Source organism: Lithobates pipiens, unplaced genomic scaffold, assembly GCF_037356315.1.
Source record: "Lithobates pipiens isolate NorthernLeopardFrog02 unplaced genomic scaffold, aLitPip1_a1.2 Scaffold_30, whole genome shotgun sequence".
NCBI lineage: Eukaryota > Metazoa > Chordata > Amphibia > Anura > Ranidae > Lithobates > Lithobates pipiens.
In genome coordinates this window covers 45,850,406-45,872,232 of record NW_027507791.1, presented here as the reverse complement: position 1 = coordinate 45,872,232, position 21,827 = coordinate 45,850,406, and positions in this window count along the sequence as shown.

Below are 21,827 nucleotides of genomic sequence, written 5' to 3'. Positions count from 1 at the left end.
GAGTTGGAGAGCACAGGGAAGAACCTGGAAAACATGGGGTGGGGCGAGAGCACAGGGGAGAGGCAGAGAACACAGGGAGGAAGAGGAGAGCACAGGGGGGCAGCATAGAGCATAGGGGGAGATGGAGAGCACAGGGGGGCATTGGAGAGCATGTGGGGAGGTGGAAAGCACAGGGAGGGCGGCAGAGAGCACAGGGAGGCTGGCGGAGAGCATGGGGGTGGCAGAGAGAGCACGCGGGTGGTGGAGAGCATGGCGGCGGCAGAGAGCATGGGGCGGCAGAGAGCATGGGGGCGGCAGAGAGCATGGGGGTGGCAGAGAGCATGGGGGTGGCAGAGAGCATGGGGATGGGAGAGAGGTGGAGAGCATGTGGGGGGGTGGAGAGTATGGGGGGATGGCAGAGGGCATGGGGGGAGGTGGAGAGTATGGGGGGGTGGCAGAGAGCATGGGGGGGTGGCAGAGAACATGGTAGGAGGCGGAGAGTATGGGGGGATGGCAGAGAGCATGGGGGGAGGTGGAGAGTATGGGAGGGTGGCAGAGAGCATGGGGGCAGGTGGAGAGTATGGGGGGATGGCAGAGGGCATGAGGGGAGGTGGAGAGTATGGGGGGGTGGCAGAGAGCATGGGGGGGTGGCAGAGAACATGGGGGGAGGTGGAGAGTATGGGGGGATGGCAGAGAGCATGGGGGGAGGTGGAGACTATGGGAGGATGGCAGAGAGCATGGGGGGAGGAGGTGGAGAGCATGAGGGGATGGCAGAGAGCATGGGGGGGAGGTGGAGACTATGGGGGGATGGCAAAGAGCATGGGGGGAGGTGGAGAGTATGGGGGGATGGCAGAGAACATGGGGGGTGGTGGAGACTATGGGGGGATGGCAGAGAGCATGGGGGGAGGTGGAGAGCATGGGGGGATGGCAGAGAACATGGGGGGAGGTGGAGAGCATAGGGGGAGGTGGAGAGCATGGGGGGAGGTGGAGGTGGAGAGCATGGTGGGGTGGCAGAGAGCATGGGGGGATGGTAGAGAGCATGGGGGGAGGTGGAGAGTATGGCAGAGAGCATGGGGGGAGGTGGAGAGCATGGGGGGTGGCGGAGAGCATGGGGGATGGCGGAGAGCATGGGGGGAGGTGGAGAGTATGGGGGGATGGCAGAGAGCATGGGGGGGGGGTGGCAGAGAGCATGGGGGGGAGGTGGAGAGTATGGGGGGTGGCAGAGAGCATGGGTGGAGGTGGAGAGTATGGGGGGATGGCAGAGAGCATGGGGGGGTGGCAGAGAGCATGGGGGGGAGGTGGAGAGTATGGGGGGTGGCAGAGAGCATGGGGGGGAGGTGGAGAGTGTGTGGGGATGGCAGAGAGCATGGGGGGGAGGTGGAGAGTATGGGGGGTGGCAGAGAGCATGGGGGGGAGGTGGAGAGTATGGGGGGATGGCAGAGAATATGGGGGGGAGGTGGAGAGCATGGGGGGAAGTGGAGAGCATAGGGGGAGGTGGAGAGCATAGGGGGAGGGGGAGGTGGAGAACATGGGGGGGTGGCAGAGAACATGGGGGGGTGGCAGAGAGCATGGGGGGGTGGTAGAGAGCATGGGGGAGGTGGAGAGTATGGGGGGTGGCAGAGAGCATGGGGGGATGGCAGAGAGCATGGGGGATGGCAGAGAGCATGGGGGATGGCAGAGAGTGTGGGGGGGGGTGGCAGAGAGCATGGGGGGGGTGGCAGAGAGCATGAGGGGGGAGGTGGAGAGTATGGGGGGATGGCAGAGAGTATGGGGGGGTGGCAGAGAGCATGTGGGGGAGGTGGAGAGTATGGGGGGATGGCAGAGAGTATGGGGGGGGTGGCAGAAAGCATGGGGGGGAGGTGGAGAGTATGGGGGGTGGCAGAGAGCATGGGGGGTGGCAGAGAGCATGGGGGGGGGGGTGGCAGAGAGCATGGGGGGATGGCAGAGAGCAAGACAGGATGGCAGAGAGTATGGGTGCGGTGGAGAGTCCAGGGGGAGCAGCAGAGAGAAGCAGGATAGGAGGAGGGGTGGGGGCGGCTGCATATAGAAGAATAATTCTCTCCATCCTCCTCCTGCAGTCTCTGAATGCTTCTCCTCTCCCTCTCGCAGGCATTCCGCTACTGCAGGAGGAAGATAGAGAGAATTATTCTTCTATATGCAGCCGCCCCACTACTCCTCCTATGCAGTTTACAGGGGGGCTGAACTCACGGTTTCTTTTCAAGCACTTCCAAAGGTGTCTGCTCTGGCTCCTCCTCCCAGCACTGACGGCTGACCCAAAAGGGGCGGTGAAGGCGTCTCATCTAGCTCCCCCCCCCCCCCCGGCGCCGATGGCTGAGTTTAACTGGCAGCCGGGCGGCCGAGGAGAGGCTGGATGAGCCCCGCAAGGACTTGCAGCCTGGCGGCCCCGGCCCGGTTTGCCCTATGGCCAATCTGGGCCTGGTGACAGGTACTCTTTATGGAGGGATCGGGGGGTCTAAAAGACCCCCAATCCCTCCTTTACACTTCAAAGTATTCAGAACGCCGTTTTCGGCGACTCTGAATACTGTATATATTTTTTAATTGGCCATTGGCAGCCGAGTAAACGGGAAGTGACGTCATGACGTCGCTTCCGTGTTTACAATTAGGAGACTGGAATGAAGCCGGGCGGCACGCGAGCGATGGCAGGGTGGCATTAAAGATTGGACGTACCTGTACACCAATATGCCTGCCTGTGCAATTCTGCCGACGTACATCGGCATGCGCCGGTCGGGAACCGGTTAGTCTCTTTTTTTTTTTGATTTGTTGTTTACAAGTTAATAGAAAATTACTTGGAACCCCCAAACATTATACATTTTTTTTCTAACACCTTAGAGAATAAAATGGCGGTCCTTGCAATACTTTCTGTCACACAGTATTTGCGCAGCGGTCTTACAAGCGCACTTTTTTTGGAAAAAATACACTTTTTTAAATTAATAAATAAGACAACAGTAAAGTTAGCCCAATTAGTTTTTTCATATTGTGAAAGATAATGTCAAGTAAATTGACACCCAACATGTCAAGCTTCAAAATTGCGCCCCCGCTCGTGGAATGGCGACAAACTTTTACCCTTAAATATCTCCATAGGCGACATTTAAAAAATTCTACAGGTTGCATGTTTTGAGCTACAGAGGAATATAACCACTTCCCGACCGGCGCACACCGATGTACGTCGGCAGAATGGCACGGGCAGGCATATTGGCATACGGGTACTTCCAGTTTTAAATGCCGCCCTGCCATCACTCGCGTGCTGGTCAGGACCCCCGTGAGTCCGGTCGCGGGTCCCGTGGACTCGATCGCCGCGGGCATACCCGCGATCGTCTCACGGGGCGGCTGAACGAGGAGATGCCGTTGTAAATAGCATCTCCCCGTTCTGCCTAGCAACAAGTGATGCTGATCTCTGCTCCATATGATTGGAGCAGAGATCAGTGTTCACTAAAACAAAGCCCAGCCCCCCACAGTTAGTAACACACCCCTAGGAACACTTAACCCCTACACTGCCACCCACTGGTTAACCCCTTCACTGCCAGTGTCATTTACACAGGAATCACTACATTTGTATAGCACTGATTGCTGTATAAATGTGAATGGTCCCAAAAATGTGTCAAAAATGTCCGACGTGTCCGCCATAATGTCGCAGTCATAATAAAAATCACTGATCGCCGCCATTACTAGTAAAAAAAAAAAAATATTAATAAAAATGACATAAAACTATCCCCTATTTTGTAAACGCTATAACTTTTGCGCAAACCAATCAATAATCACTTATTGCGATTTTTTTTACCAAAAATATGTAGAAGAATACGCATTGGCCTAAACTGAGGGAAAAAATATTTTTTTTATATATTTTTGGGGAATATTTATTATAACAAAAAGTAAAAAAGAATGTGTTTTTTTTTCAAAATTGTCGCTCTATTTTTGTTTATAGCGCAAAAAATAAAAACCGCAGGGGTGATCAAATACCACCAAAAGAAAGCTCTATTTGTGGGAAAAAAAGGACGTCAATTTTGTTTGGGAGCGACACAGTGCCGAATCGCAAAAAGTGGTCTGGTCTTAAGCCAGCAAAATGGTCCGGGGCTGAAGTGGTTAAAGTTGAGAAGGACAGTCAAGAATGCAGAGTCTGCTAGAAAGAACAGGAAACTTTTTTTTTTTGTAAAGCAAAAAGTTTATTTTCACATGATTTGTTTGAAGAGGAAATTGTGGTGGAGACTCTGAAGGGCTTCATCATTTGGTCTTAGGCCGCGGGGACTGTTCGCTCAACTTGGTCCGCTGAACAGTGTTTCGGCGGACAGTCCGCTCGTGTGTGGGCTTCAGCGGACAGTTTCAGCGGACAGTCTGACGAACAAAGTTTTTCGGAAATTCCGTAAAACTGTCCGCTGAAACTTGGTTTGAGCGGACAGTCCGCCCGTGTGTAGGCTTGTTCGTCAAACTAAGTTCCGCGCATGCTCAGAAAGGATTTACACGGCGAAGGTTGCATTGCAGTGTATAGGACGTCGTATTTCTAGTCCCGTCGTACATGCCGTTCACGTCATCGCGCAAGTTTCAGCAGACTGTTCGTTCGTCGTGTGTGGCCAAGTCCGTCCATGCTAATTTTGAGCGGACTGTCCGCTCAAACTGTTTGACGAACAAAGTTGGGCGAACAGTCCCCGCGTGTGTACGCGGCCTTAGTGTCTGCAGACAAGGCTAAGTATGTGGCTTCCCCAGCATAGAGATCCAGGGTACGTACTTTAGATGCCCGGATTTGTCGAACTAAGAAAGTATCCCAACAATAGAACACAACCATAACACCTAACTCTATTCAAGAAGAGAAAGAAGGGTAACACAGTTTTTTTTTTTTTTTTAACCTTTGGCTCCCATTGACTTCAGTTGGGGGGTTCAGATTCAGCAATCGAGCATTTGTTAAGTTTAAAAGCATGCCCCCAATCCAAACCCTGGGCTTTTGGCTCATGCCTACTCACCAGTAGTGATGGACGAACTTCCGACAGGACGTTTCGCGAACGCGGACCGCGAACGTGGCCGATAGTTCGTGAATCGGAACGTTCACGGCGGGCCCCATTGACTTCAATGGGAGGCGAACTTTGCAAACCTACAGGTCAAATTTGCAGCCACAAAATAATTAGCTGTGCAAACATAGTCCCACCACATGGCCAATGACATAACACATGTATGAGGTGAATTTGGGATCGACAACTACAAGCATTCTTTTTTTATATGGGAAATTGTTCTGACAATTCAGGACTGTGGAGCGCATGAAGGCAATGGAGGAGAGGGAAGGTCAGGGACCAGGGTAGGCAAACAAGAGGGTGCAGGAGATGATCACCAGCAGCGTGACATACAGCAATGACACCTGCACCGTGATAGAGGCATCTGACAACAGCACCGTGATACAGAGCACTGACATCAGCACCGTAAGCAGCCCCAGGAGGAAGTCAGCACAGCACAGGGATGGTGTGAGCCCCTCATAATAAGCAGCCCCAGGAGGATGTCAGCATAGCGCAGGGATGGTGGGAGCCCCTCATAATAAGCAGCCCCAGTAGAAATATGACATGAAATGTCCTCTTGATATGGATCGGAAAATAATTCCTGTGACTCAAGCGGAAGGTATGTGGTGGTGGTGGTGGTGGTGTTGTTGGTGGTAGTGTCTTTGGGGGTGCACATAGCAGAGAGTGAAGAAGAGGGTGCAGATCGAGAGGATGAGGAGGGTGCAGAAGAGTAAGGCTGAGCGAGCCATTCAACCAAGTCTGGTGCGTCCTTTAAAGTAATTGAACGCACCTTCTGCAACTTCCCACTTTGGCTCAAGCCTGTTGCTCCTGCCCTACCCCTACCACCCCTACGGAAGGGCCTGCCTCTTCCTCTGCCTGTAATTTTTTAAATGACCCTGTGACAAAACTCTCAGTCCCTATACCGATGAAGGACTGCTGCAGTATAGGGCAGCGGTCAGCAGTAGTGCACCTCAACCCTATGTATTGTGGACCGATAACAGTCCTTATAGAATGGCAGACTGTACCTCACTCAACCCTATGTACTGTAGTACCCTATACCTTACCAGTCCTTATAAGGACTTTTGTGGACCAAGTAGGTTGTGTGTGAGTGATTAGCAGACTGTACGTCAGTCCCTATACTGAGGAAGGACTGCTGCAGTATAGGGCAGCGGTCAATAGTAGTGCACCTGAACCCTCTGTATTGTGGACCGATACCAGTCCTTATAGAATGGCAGACTGTACCTCACTCAACCCTATGTACTGTAGCACCCTAGACAGACCAAGTTAACAGTCCTTATAAGGAGCTTTGTAGACCAAGTGGGTTGTGACTGATTAGCAGACTGCAGCAGAAGGGCAGCAGTCAAGTATAATATTGTTTCTATATTTGGAAGAAAGAATATTATACGTGTACAAGCCTATTACCATACCACTGATACCAGTCCTGAAAAGAACCTTTATGGAACTAATAGTAACAGCTACTGTTTAAACTGACCCTCACTGCCTGACACACTGCTTCCTTCCTGTCCCTATATAAACTGGCAAAACAGAGGCTGCTGGAACAATAACTGGTTACTGGAATAGCACTTTTGTGGACCTGATAGTAACAGCTAATGATTAAACCTATGTCCCTGCAGCACACACCGTCCTGTCCCTCTCTCTAAACTGACAAAAGACACTCAGGCTGCTGCAACAATCACTAGCACAGCACTGCCTATCCTGAACTACACCTAACACCTATACCAGTCCTGAAAAGAACTTTAGTGTACCAAATAGCTAGCGATTTGGGTGTAATCTCTCCCTGCTCCACACAGCAACCTCTCCCTATAGTGACAGAAGAAAGAATGTAAAATGGCCGCTGGATTGGGTGTATTTATAAGTTAGGGGGAATGTCCAAGTGTCCATGTGCTGTAATGTCTCAATTGGCTGTCCTGTACCCCATGATGGATGTGTCATCACAGGTCAAAGTTCTTTTACACAGTAAAGGCGGAAGTCCGCCGGGCGAACGGCGCCAATAGTCCGCCGAACGGGCGGACCGCGAACAGCCGAAATTTGCCGCGAAACGACCGCCGGGCGAACTGTTTGGCCATCACTACTCACCAGGACAAATAGGATAAATCTCCCAAACTGGGGCTCAAGTTTTGACCATTATAGATGCTTCTAAAAGGATATCCTTTTAAAAAAAAAAAAAAAATCACAAGCACAACCACTACTCATAGTTTCTGTAATCTATTTTTTTATCAAATAATTTCTTACTGTGTTTTTCCGCTTCCTCATAATGTCCTACGTGAGCTCCCGAACCTCTCCTTTTCCCCCGACTTCTGTTTGTTTGGAAGTTGGTAGTTGTGGTCACACTACAAGTGAGGGTGACTATGTGTTACATACAGTGGGAGCAAGACAGGGTGGCTACTTCCCTACATACAGTGGGACCAAGACAGTGCGGCTACTTTCCTACATACAGTGGGACCAAGACAGTGTGACTATGTGTTACATACAGTGGGACCAAGACAAGGTTGCTACTTTCCTACATACAGTGGGACCAAGACAGGGTGTCTACATTCCTACATACAGTGGGAACAAGACAAGGTGGCTACGTTCCTACATACAGTGGGACCAAGGCAGGTTGGCTATGTTCCTACATACATTGGGACCAAGACAGGGTGGCTACATTCCTACATACAGTGGGACCAAGACAGGGTGACTACGTGTTACATACAGTGGGACCAAGAAAAGGTGGATACCTTCCTACAAACAGTGGGACAAAGACAGGGTGGCTACATTCCTACATGCAGTGGGACCAAAAAAAGAATGGCTATGTTCCTACATGCAGTGGGACCAAGACAGGTTGGCTATGTTTCTACATACAGTGGGACCATGGGGAACAAAAAAGAATTTGGAGATTTGACGAGACAATAGAAGTGGCTTTTTTTTTAGTTAAGAATACATACTTGAATTGAATTATTATTTTTTTAAACCAGAGTTTAGTGTTACTTTAATGCCACGTACACACAATCGAATTGTCCAGCAAACAATCCGGCAAACAATCCGCCGGACTTTCTAACGAACGGACTTGGCCACACACGGACACTCCAAAAGTCTGGCGATTTCTAACGCGATGACGTACAGCGCGTACGACAGGACTAGAAAAAGGAAGTTCAACAGCCAGTAGCCAATAGCTTCCTTCTCGTACTTGCTTCAGAGCATGCGTCATTCTTAGTCTGCCGGTCTAGCACACCGACGAACGGATTGTCCGCTGAAAAGCCAAGTCCGGCGGACAAATTTTGAGTCAAAACTACTTTCTAAGTCCACCGATGAAAAAGTCCGCTGGAGCCCACACACGATCGAATTGTCTGGCGTACTGTGGTCCGGCGGACTCAATTCGATCGTGTGTTCGCGGCATAAGCCCTGCAAAGCCATATTTACATGATCTGACACAAGAAATCTGCTTATTTAGGTGCTGCCCAAAATATGAATTGTCATATTTGTCAATAATTTGTCAATGATTGTCATCATTTGGCAATAATTTGTCAATGATTGTCATTATTTGTCAATAATTTGTCAATGATTGTCATTATTTGTCAATAATTTGTCAATGATTGTCATTATTTGTCAATAATTTGTCAATGATTGTCATTATTTGTCAATCATTTGTCAATGATTGTCATTATTTGTCAATAATTGTCATAATGGACATCGATCCCAATTATTACTCTGGACCAATATAAGCTTTATTCAAACGGTTCAACAGACAACAATAACCAGCTAAGAAAAAAAAGGAAAAATGAAAAACATTGCAACATGATAGCTAAGTAATAGTGTGATATGATGGTATAATAAGTGCACTGATGTTATTATATATGAATATCAAAGATTCCCAGTTGAATCTGAAACACCAGACAAAATAGAGAAATATTCAGCTTATTTCTTCCAATTACCGGTCATTGTGAGATATTACACCCCATCATAGAAGATCACACAATACAAGGATGGGGGGAGAAGACATAACTTACCTTTGCACACGCATAGGAACATCAGACCACCCCACAGAAGGACATCCATAATCGTTCACCTCATAGATGAGAACCGGGGCCGTTTCCAGAATGACACCTCACCAAAACACTCTAATGTGAAGATGTAACGCAGATATCTACTGTACCGCTCGTCTTTCTCACCTCCTCCTTCCTGTGCCTTTGACCACTGACATTCAGTAAAGAGAGTTGGAAAATACGTTAAAGTGGTATTTACATGATATATAATGCACCTTACCAATCCTTAGATGTGATGACTGCATTTTTTTTCTTTTTTTCTTTTTTTTACCGTTTTTATTTTTTATTTTTTTTCATTCGGGGGTCTGGCTAGTAACCTACTTTCTCAAGTAAATTGCCTCCACTCTGGATGGATCGCTCCTGCAATCAGAGTTAGAGACACCCTTTGACAGTGGCCCCTGTTACTCTGGAGGGAGGAAACGGCTGTTGAGGACTCTAGATAAAATCTGGAAAATCGGATATTGAAAAGTCTCAGTCAATTTCCGCGGCTGCTAAGAGTTGCCAAAGGCCAAAGGCAACATATGCCACCTACTGAAGGAGACCTTTTAATATCCAATTTTCCACGTAGAACATGTCAGCTATCCTTAGCCAAGGGTGACGCTTGTCTACAAATTTATATTTTATTCAAAAGGCAGGAAAATATGGAACAAAACATATAGGTAAAGCAATGAACCAATAGGCATACAAGATAGATCGATATAATAGCAAGTGGCCATACAACATACATCTGTGGTACTTCGCCCTACGGAACAAAAAAAAAAAAAAACGGGAGCATCTAGCATCTCAGACCCATCTAAGCAACTCCTTCCATAGCTCCCAGGAAAAGAGCCTATCTCGTAATGGGGTCTCAGGTTCCATACCGTAAAGGCCAAATGCCCTTATCACAATTATTCCACAAACACTAGTCAGCCCCATAAATCCCATCCAGATTTCAAACCTATATATAGAAAAGAAGTTTTGGGCGTGGAGGGCACCCTAACGTACCCCCCAGGCCCAAACCCTTAGACAAGAGAGAAAAGAGGGTGTTAAAAGGAAAACAAGAGATAGCTGGAAAATTAGACACAAGAGAATGTGAGGTAAAACAAAAAAAAAAAAAAAGAAGGAGGAAAGGGTAGAGTGAGGGGTAGGGTCCATGAGGTCCATGGAGGCAGAGCTGCCCCCCTGTATCAAACAGCAAAAACCGGGCACCAAGTTCTCCGTGATGATCTGTACGTTCTGTCAATGATTCATACCCAAGGAATGTCCTCCACTATTCGAGGCATCCCCATCCAGAAGTGCCCTGCCCTCCCGTGAGGATATAAATATATTCCATTTTGACCATGTCTTAATAAATTGCTCGTTCTGTCCCCTGTACGTCAAAATTAAGTCTTCCATTCTCTTAATGTCCTCTACCCTTCTCAGCCACATTCCAATTGTTGGTGAATGGGTATTCTTCCATCGCAGTGGAATACACGCTTTGGCGGCATCTAAAAGATGCCGAAGCACAGAGGTCTGATATTTCTTGCGGGACATATTCGTGGCATGAAGGAGATAAAAGGCAGGACCCTCCGGAACAGGAATGTCAGTAAACTTGGTGATCGTTTCCCCCACTGTCTTCCAGAACCGCTCCAAAAGTGGGCATGACCAGAAGACGTGGAGGATCGTACCCTCTTCCCTCCGACATCTCCAACATCTGTCTGAAGATGTCGGAAAAAGCCGATGCAACTTCGCCGGGGTATTATACCATCTGGTTACAATTTTAAAGTTAGTCTCCTGTGTTCTTGAGCAAATGGAGGATTTGTGTGTAAAATATAAAATATTTTGTTTTTGGCGTATCGAAAATCTGCACCGCATATCTCTCTCCCAGGCTCCCAGGCAATTCGGCCCACTGTCGTCCGGTGCAACGGTCAGTATATGATATGTGACAGATAAGGCGTGGGGCATGGCAAGGGTGACGCTTATCCTCAAGATTTTATTATTCACTATCTCTGTTCAGCTGGTGTCCTTTTTGGTATACGAGCTTTTTTCAAATAAAAAAATATAAGCGATCGCTAATATTCCAACAACTTTTTCAATGGAGTTCTTGGCCAGTTTTTTTAGCCCCCTGCGACCCAAGATGGCTATGGGTGACTGTTGAGGTGGACAAATTCCCTATAATATCATCTTTGTAGTGGCTAAAGATTTTTTTGAAATATCCACACATCCCCTGAAGAAGCAAATATCTCTGCGAAACATGTTGGGATAATGTGCGTTTAATGAGAACAACCATTATATTGTACTGTCCACCGTTTGTTTTTATATTTCATTAATGTAACTGTTAATGAATTTTAATTTTGAACTAAAAAAAATATTTGTAATACAATTCTGTAATCAGTTCATGAATGTCTATTATGATCTAGTTAACGCCCGCACTGTTAAAATCCCTATTTCCCTTGCTAGTTTTTGATTCATGATCCAATTTTCCACATTTTATCTAAAGTCTGAGTCCTAATAGTCATTCCATTAAGCCCTGATGAAGAGGGTAAAGTGTGGCCTTTGAAACATGTTGGATGTTGAGTTTATTACGTGTTTGGAATGAAGCCTTTTTTTAAAATTTTTTGGGGATTTCAACTTTTTTGTGTGGCGTGCAAGTCTTCTGATGCAACCATTACATTTACATCCAGAGGTTTACATGGGAGTTTCTCGGTGTAGGGAAGCAACCCACATATCAGCCAGATGTCCCATTGGGATAGTTCCAGTACTGTTTTGAAAAACCAATCTTACGTACCAAAAAAAACATATACCTAAGGTTCCAGTACCCATTTTCACCTGGTGATCCTGCCAGTAACACATTTCCTGTCATTGGGTGTCTCTACTTTGGATGGAGGAGCAACTCCATATTAATGGCCATGGTTTTGGAATAGGATGTCCAACAAGCTCATGTAGGTGTGATGGTTAGGTGTGCACAAGCTGGCCATAGAGTGTACCTAAAAGCAACTGCACTTGTTCATTACACAACATACTTAGGCCCTGTTTCGTGGAGACTGTCTGCTTTTCCTGTATATGGAAAATGGTGGATAGCTGCTAGAACTGATTGTATTTTTTTTTTTTATAAACATAGAAATCCTAAACAGTGAATCTTTTTTAATACTTAAAGTAGGGTTGAACCTGTAGCTCCTGGCTAGTCTCTTAAAATCCTGCCCAGCAGTGCTGACGAAGTAAACAGCAGCAAAGACATCTTCCCTTCCCTTCTGTAGGGAAAGGCCTTCTGTGCACAGGCTAAAACATGTTCCTTTTCGTGCTCGCAAGAAATGGGCACAAGCGCATGCGCGAACTCGTTGCGCACACATGCACCTGTGACAGATGTTGGGATCAAGCAGGCTATTTACACTTAGCCAGTGCTCAGGATCAGGGCTGCTTTAACTTTCAGCCTTCCTCACATTCTGTGTTGCTGTTATCCTATATCCTGATTCCAGTTGCTGACCTTAACTTGTCTGACTACTCCATCTGCACTGACCCAAAGCTGGTCCTTGACCTCCGCTTCTGTCAGCTCTATTGCACAGATTAGCCCCTGACCCGGATTGTACACAGACCACGCTCCTGCCTGCTCCTCTGTACCTGATCTGTCTTGCCAGTTTATGACCCGGCTTGCCTGTCACATCCTGCTGGGCCTGCTGTTCTACCAGCACATGCCTCCCTTGCCTGCCTTGCCTGCTGTCGGCAGTGCCAGCCTGCTTCAGTCTGCCTTACTTCAGCTTTCTACCAGCCTGTCTGCTTCACTGAAGACTACTGACGACCTCTCTTGCCTGGTGTTGATACCCGTTCTGCTGCTGGCAAGAACTACAGACACTCGTGCCACTCTGCACTCCTTCTGTTGACACTACAAGGGACCCCGAGTCAGAGGTGTAAGCCCCTGTACACATGGTCGGACATTCCGACGGAAAATGTCCGATCGGACCGTGTTGTCGGATAATCCGACCGTGTTTGGGCTCCATCGGACTTTTTCCGTCGGAATGTCTGACCAACAAAGTTTGAGAGATGGATATAAAAAATTTCCGACAACATGATCCGATCGGACTTTGTGCGATCGTTTGTAGAGAATTCCGACCACGCATGCTCAGATCAAATTCCTAAACCAAAGCTATTGGCTACTAGCCTGAACGTAGTCCCGTCGTAACTAAATAACGTCACCACGTTACGAACGATCGCATTTTCCGACAACTTTGTCCGACCGCGTGTATGCAACACCAGTTTCATAAAAAATCAGTCGGACAAAATCTGACGGATTTTGTTGTCGGAATGTCCGACCGTGTGTACAAGGGCTAAGAGAGGCCTTCCACATCATCTCAGGCTCTGCTGCCAGGTACGTGATCTCCTCTCTTCTCTTCTCTCCTAGCAGCCCTAGGAAAGGAGGACTTCTGATTGGTTGTCTGGGCCAGGTTGTTTGGCTGTTTGAAACCTGCCCACCACCAAGAGAAGAGCAGGGATCCATGTGGGAACTGGGAAGAGAGCTCTGGGACCTGGGAGGAGAGTACTTGGTGCCTAGAAAGAGTGATACAACTGGATAACAGGATGAGGGCTCACAGATGGATGCTACACAGAGCCATCTGGTGAGTGTTTTCCTTTGTGCTTGTGAGAGCAAAGAGCTGGAATGCATACCTCCCAACTTTTTGACATGGGAATGAGGGACACCTATCAGCAAAAGCATGCAGGCATAGGACACACCCCTTGCCACACCCCCTTAAAGGAGAATTGTGCAAAAAACTAGATTGGTTAAACTCACAAGTGCTATTTTTACCACTACTATTCCTTCATATTGGCTTTTGGAGTTTACAAATGCAGCAATTTGGAATTTAGATGAAAGGTTTAGTGCTGGAAAACCCTTTTTGATTGATAAAAAGTGCATTTTATATACATCTATATAGATCAGACCAAAATGAGGGATAAATGAGGAGGAATGAGGGACAGAGGGGACATTGCTCCAAATCAGGGTCAGTCCCTCTAAATCAGGGACAGTTGGGAGCTATGGGAATGGGATGTTGTCAGGGCCGTGTTCTGGTGAGCTCAGGACCACCTGCAGACTGCTGTGAGTCTGAGAGCCTATGTATAGGGCTCAAGACCGTAGCTGCAGGAAGAAAGCTTCAAGAGGACTTTGCTACATAGAGCTCAGGCAGAGTAAGGGAATGGTCACTGTGAGTACTGTTGTATTGTGCACTGAGGAAGCTGCTGTTCCCACCATTGGAGGAATGGGCCTGGGGGACATTGGCTAGGGTTGCCACCTGTCTGGGATTCACCCGGACAGTTCGGGTTTGGAATCATGCATCCGGGTTTCAAACTGCCTGAAACTTACATCAGAGTCTGCAGAGTCCCCCCTTGCAGTGTAAAAGGGGAACTCTGGGAGTTCAGATGTTACAGGGGAACTCTGTAGACTCTGATGTAAAGGGGGTGTGACAGACTCACCCGGGACAGAGGATTTTGGAGAGGACTGAATGCCAGCCTCTTGCTTGCGATTATGGTCCCTGGCATTTGGGGGAACAGTTCTCTTTGTGAACTGTGTGCCTGGGCACCCCTGAAGTGGTGTTACTTTGGTTAATTCAGGTCCATGTCAGCAGCTAAACAAGTCTCGTCTAGTTTTGTGCTTGGGAGCGGTTGGAATATCTGATATCTATATTCAGACTGGGAGGAAGTGGTATATGACAAATGCACTCAAGCGGAGTGTAGGGACGTTTCGTCACAGGGGGATTCTTGTGATTAACGTCATATGATTAGAAATGTTATTTAAATGCAAAATATATGTACCTATTGCAGAAAGCTGGCTTAAGAGTGAGGGCCCTTCCTTCTGCCACTGAGGGACCGCTCAGGAGTCTCCCACCACCGTCTTGTTTATCTAATTGAGTGCTCCGACATGAAAGCCCCATTACCGTCACACTCTCTACATCAGTGGTGGTCAACTTTTTTGATATGGGGATATTACCAAAGGGCCACACATAGATTTAAGTGAATGTTCCACCTCAGAGACAGGAGACACCCAACAAGATATCGTCAAAGGCTATGGGCATGATACAAGAGATGGTCAGAGACTCTGAGCATAATACAAGAGGTGATCAGAAACTACAGACATAGTACAGGAGATGGTCAGAGACTGCAGACATACTACAGGAGATGGTCAGAGACTGCAGACATAGTACAGGAGATGATCAGAGACTGCAGACATACTACAGGAGATGGTCAGAGACTGCAGACATTACACAGGAGATGGTCAGAGACTGCAGACATGATACAGGAGATGGTCAGAGACTGCAGACATGGTACAGGAGATGGTCAGAGACTGCAGACATGATACAGGAGATGGTCAGAGACTGCAGACATGGTACAGGAGATGGTCAGAGACTGCAGACATGATACAGGAGATGGTTAGAGACTGCAGACATAGTACAGGAGATGATCAGAGACTGCAGACATACTACAGGAGATGATCAGAGACTGCAGACATAGTACAGGAGATGGTCAGAGACTGCAGACATATTATTACAGGAGATGGTCAGAGACTGCAGACACACTACAGGAGATGATCAGAGACTGCAGACAAATAGTACAGGAGATGGTCAGAGACTGCAGACACACTACAGGAGATGATCAGAGACTGCAGACAAATAGTACAGGAGATGGTCAGAGACTGCAGACACACTACAGGAGATGATCAGAGACTGCAGATATTATACAGGAGATGGTCAGAGACTGCAGACATTATACAGGAGATGGTCAGAGACTGCAGACATTATACAGGAGATGGTCAGAGACTGCAGACATAGAACAGGAGATGATCAGAGACTGCAGACATACTACAGGAGATGATCAGAGACTGCAGACATAGTACAGGAGATGGTCAGAGACTGCAGACATATTATTACAGGAGATGGTCAGAGACTGCAGACACACTACAGGAGATGATCAGAGACTGCAGACAAATAGTACAGGAGATGGTCAGAGACTGCAGACACACTACAGGAGATGATCAGAGACTGCAGACAAATAGTACAGGAGATGGTCAGAGACTGCAGACACACTACAGGAGATGATCAGAGACTGCAGATATTATACAGGAGATGGTCAGAGACTGCAGACATTATACAGGAGATGGTCAGAGACTGCAGACATTATACAGGAGATGGTCAGAGACTGCAGACATAGAACAGGAGATGGTCAGAGACTGCAGACATTATACAGGAGATGGTCAGAGACTGCAGACATGATACAGGAGATGGTTAGAGATGGTTGACATGATATAGGAGTTGTTGGTGACTGGGGATATTAAGAGAGTCATAGACTGGAAACTTGTTGCACGAGACTGCTAGAGTTCACTGCTATAACAGGGCAATCTGAAACACAGATTAGCATCTGATGGGGCCCCCTGAAAGGCCACACAAAAAGTACCAATGGGCTGCATGTGGCCACTTGGATGGGCACCAGGGTTCTACATTGTCCCACAGGCCAGTGGTTAGATAGGGCATCTCTGTAGTGGGTAGGCTGTATTGCTATTGCAAAAGTAATTTTCACTGCTGTACAATGTTGGGATTGTTATTATTTTTTGCATTTCAGGCCAAAAGTGCTCGCCTAGTGTGCACTTTTGCAATGTTCACTTCCCAGAAGGTCATGCTCCGCGACACCCTGATTGTTCTGCCTCATGAGGTACCTGCTCCGCTATGATATTGGAAATGGTTGTCTAGCTCGGTGTTTCTCAACTCCAGTCCTCAAGGTGCCCCAACAGGTCATGTTTTCAGGAGTTCCCTCAGATGAAACTGCTGTGGTAATTACTAAGGCAATGATACTGATCAAATCGCCTATTCAAAATAATGGAAAAGCTGAAAACATGACCTGTTGGGGCGCCTTGAGGACTGGAGTTGAGAAACATTGGTCTAGCTAACCCATTCCTTTTTAGAGCTTTGCCTTTTGAATAAAGCCCATTTAAACCATGTTAGTTGTGTTGGGGTTCTCAGGTCCAGGTAAGGGTGGGCCATCACATAGCGTTGCCACCTGTATGGGAATGATTCAGACAGTCCAGGTTTTGACACACCTGCCCTGGTTTCTTTTCTCCTGGAACCTGGGCACAGCAGCATAAAAGGTGGCAACCCTACCATCACAGGTGATGGCCAGAAGAAACTAGATACAATTCAGCGGCTATTTCGGGAGGAGGGGGTGCTATGCACATATATGTTATATTAAGGCCCACCTGCATGCTGCCACATATATTTGTGATGCTGGCAGAAATGGACTAAATATGGTGACTGCATTCGTTTTCCTCTTATTAGGTAAGGAACATTTTCGAGTACAGAAAATGTCCTGTTAATCCTGTCTCAGATCCATTGTGCCGTCAGCTAATATCTTAAACATTGTTATCATCTTTCCCAGCAATCTTCTGTCAACTATAGAACACTCCTGTTTTAATGTCGCTGTAAAGCCCAGACATGAAATGTAGCGCCCTCTAGTGTAGAGTGCTAGCTGTAAATAGTTAGTGTTTAGTGTAGGTAAATTTAGTCTGGCTGAGATGAGTGACTCAGGGAGGCTGCATGACTCATCAGGCAGCATCTCTGATACCTCGCTCTACTTGCTGCAAACTTGGAGAAGCTTCCAGAAGAATGGGAGGGAGGTCACTGCCTGGATTATTAAGGAGGGCCCCAACCAATCCCCAGCAAGTGTGCTGGCAAGGGGTGGGCCCCTCTTAAATACTTTTGGTTCATGCCAGCAAGGGGCAGCTGGGTGGAAGATGGAGATGGAGTGCTGAGGAGGCTGTCTGTGGCCCTTGAGGGTGATCCCTAGTCTGGCTCGGGTTCTGGAGGGATCCTTTACAACACATGTTGGAATCCAGTCCAGGAGGCACGGGAGCAAGTGTGAGGACAGCAGGAGAGAGTTGGCACGTCCAGGAGTTCTCCAGGAGAAGACAGCTGGGTGGCTGTTAAGTTTGCAGTCTGGGGGGACTGTGGGAAGTAGCCAGGTGGGCTAGTGAGAGGGGCAGCTGCAGCCAGGCAGGCTGGCAGTGCTTGAAGAGCTGGTAGTGAGGTCAGTAGCCACAGGGAGTATGCAAGCTGGACACTGGACTTTCCTACACGGCCCAAGGGGCCCGGAGGCCCTGCCTGCAAAGGGCTTTTGCTTCAAGATCTGATTGTTAGCCTTTTAGTCAGATTGACAATCATTGTACCAGCCAGGACTTCTGCAAGCAAGTGTGCAGGAGGAAGCAGTGGAGTGTATATAGACTGTATATAGCAAAGTTGCCCCTGAAGAGTTGTTCTAAGTCAATAATATCCCTATTCCCTATCCAAGTTTTATCCCCTCAATAAAAATACAAAAACAAGCCCTGCACTGTTCCTTGACTCTGGGAGACTGTGGAGATTCGGTGTGCTTGGCTCTGTAGGATGGGGGAATCCCTATTCACCAGCGGCTCCTACGTGGGGTGAGCTACAGAAATCTGAACAAAGCATATCCCTCTATAGTGTGTACTTGTCTCAATTAAGAGCACAAAGTGTCATTTCTGCCTGCTGCCTCCTTCCTCTGCTACCAGCAAAGTCACTTCCGACAAGTTTTCCTGACACCAAGAAAAAAAAGGGTGACAGGGGAGGGACCACTAGCTGATTGACAGCCTAAGCTCTGTTCCTGGGAGCTGTGTGAAGGGGGGGAGGGTGTCCCTTCCCTCCAATCAGCTCTCAGAGCTCTCCTCACTGAGCTCTGCAGAGTACAACTTCAGCTCTCCGCGCCCTTTTTTTTCTCACAGCTCAGACAGGCTGTCAAAATGTTGGTCTTTGAAAGGCTGTAGAGAAGAGAATACTGCAAATAAACAGGTACAACTTATGTAGGACGATTTGTTTAATCTATGTGTATCAGCCGAGACCAGTCACTTCACTGGGAATATGGAAGGGTTTACAGCCACTTTAAGTAATGGAGATGAGAAGCGGAGGTGTCTGTAGTCATGGAATACCTTCTGTCCTAGGGTGCCAATGCTACTCCTGCACAGATACATTGCAGTAAGCAAGTGTTGTCACCATAGGACCTTATAACCTGGTTTAACCCATTACCACTCCTTCCTGGCATCCCTGTAACTGGTATGATGCCTGGGGGGCAGGAAAGACTGTCTGATGATGTGACCATTATGATTGGCTGTCACAATGGTCACATGTCCTGCCAGCTCTTGATCATTACTACAAACTCGGAGCTGTCTTTGACAGCACAGTCAGTATATTGGGAGAGCACAGTAAGCATGCTCTCAGCACAGAAACCTTGGTCGCCCATTGATGAAAGCATATGCACAGCCTGTGGGCCTTAAGGTCCACACTCTTTGCTGCAGAACATGGGTGGCAAGAGGTTACTAAGCAAACTGGTGTGCCCCTTACCTAACGGATGCTTTGTGCTCCCTTCATGTACTGGGCAGGTACTAAAAAGGTATGGATGTACTTTTGCGTTGCTTCAAACCCAGACAAAAAAGAAACAGGGTGCCGCTCCAGGCTTCTGTCAGACCAAGTGCAGCGAACTGCTGTTGAGGAGTGCAGGCTAGGAAGGAGCTTGTCTCAGCTCAATGTATGCACAGGACTGTTTTTAAGGCAGGGCAAAAGGGGCAGCTGCCCTGGGCCCCATCATTGTAGTGGTGCCCGAAGCAGCTGCCTCATACTTGCCAACTATCCCAGTTTAAATTCTCTTATCCCTTGAAGTTTTGGTCCCATGCTGTGTCCCGATAGCTCAGTGTAAACTTCTGCTGCTGCTGCCCAGCTTTATGTAAATAGTCATGGACTGCGGCTTCGATATGTAAATAGAGGTGGCATTCATATGTATATAATGTCCCCCTGAGGTCACATCCACCATCACTTCTGCTGAATGCTGCCCACTGGGGAGGTAAAGGATCATGCTTGAAAGTCCTGTCTACAACTGTGTTCATTAAGCCTAACATCAGGCTGTTCTGCAAAAGTAAGCAAATTGGTGGAAACCTTCTTCAAAATAACACGACACCCTGAATTTTGGTGCATGTGAATACGCAGGCAGGCAGTGAGGAGATGATGTGATGTAACCTTTGGCAACCAATATGTGAGCAGTAATGCTGTGCACTAACCTCTTGCAACCAATCAGTGAGCAGTAATAATATGCAGTAACCTCTAACAACCAATCAGTGAGTGGTATAGATGCTCAGTAACCTCTAGCAATCAACCAGTGAGCAGTATTGATGTACAGTAATCTCCAGCAACCAATCAACAAGCAGAAGTCATTTGCTGTAACCTCTAGAAAATAACAGTGAGCCATAATGTGTGCTGTAACCTCTAGCAGCCAGTCAGTGAGCGGTAATGATACACTGTAAGCTCTGGCAACCAATCGCAATCGCTGCCTGATCTGATTCAGTAAACTGATTTTGAGTCTAGCTGCTATTTACTGTATGTCTCAAAGCATGTGGAGAGCGAAATTGCGTGGAACAGGGGGACCAAGAAAATGTTTGCCCAGGGTCCAATCAATATTAAAGACGGCCCTGTGCATGCAAACAGAGAAAAAAAGGATAATTCCAGGTGCCGCACATCCAACAAAATCCATAGGTGGCGATGGTTAGAGTAGCCTCAGCCCTGACTTTATCCTAGCCAGGCCACGCCTCTCCAACGCATTTCACCCCACCCACTTTGCTTAGCTATGGAGGCTGACCTCCATGACCAAGCCCCGTGGGCAGTGCTGAAACACATCAGGAGCGTGACCTGGATGGAGTCTGGGCTGAGGCTACACTTACTATGTCTACCGTTGCGTTCTGTTGGATGTGTGGCACCTGGAATTATCGAATTGGCTTGTCAGGTTTGCCCAAACTATAATGAAAATATAGACATTGGATCATTAAAAACTCACGACCTGTAACACACAGGGATTGTATATAATAAATATCTTTATTTGATGCTAAAATAATAATTAAAAATTAATTTTACAAGTAAGTTAAAAAATGTTATCTTACAATAATAATAATAATATCCCCAATACCAACCCTGTCTTCTTACCTAGTGCTTCCAGGATGTAGCATTCTGTTTTCTTTAAATTTAGCATGGTTTTCTGGTTCTGCCCATACAACCATGCCAACCAGGCCAGGAATTTATTGTAAACATGGAATACAAGTCCCATCTGCCACCGATGTAGCTTGGTGGCACTTCCTCTGGTCAGGTCTGTACAAATATCACTGATCATGGTTGCAATGATCTGCAGTCCTAGGTGAGTGTATTTTTATTTTTTTTTCCTTTTCCAAAAGGTGAACTATGTCTTTCAGGTATAACAATCATTTACATATATACAGTATATATATATATATATATATATATATATATATATATATATATATATATATATATTAAAAAAAAATTACAAATAATGTATTTCATTCCACAAAACCTATTCTTCTACTAGTGGCCAAAAAGACACTTAAAACTGAAAATAAATCACAATAATAAACTTCCATGTAGACATGCTGTATATTTCTCTCTCCTGAAGACTGGAGTCGGAGTTCAATGCTAAAGGTATTTGTCATAACATTTCCTGGTGTGTAATCGGATGTATATAAAGTGATCATCCCAAATTATAGTTGGCAGATGTAAACACGTGGTCATGTAAGATCCAGTGGATGTGAGTCATGGTATAGGCTTGACTGAGTCACAAATAACTTGAATAAAGTGCTAATAACCATTCCTCTTAATAATACGAGAGGGACAGTTTGTCTTATTTTTAGGGCCAAAGATATCCAAGATGTAAGAAACATAATGAAAAAGTTCTGTACAATATAATACATAATGATAGTTCCTTAGAAGTTGGGTATTGCACGTCTCGGGGCAAGGCTCCAAAGGTCCATCTT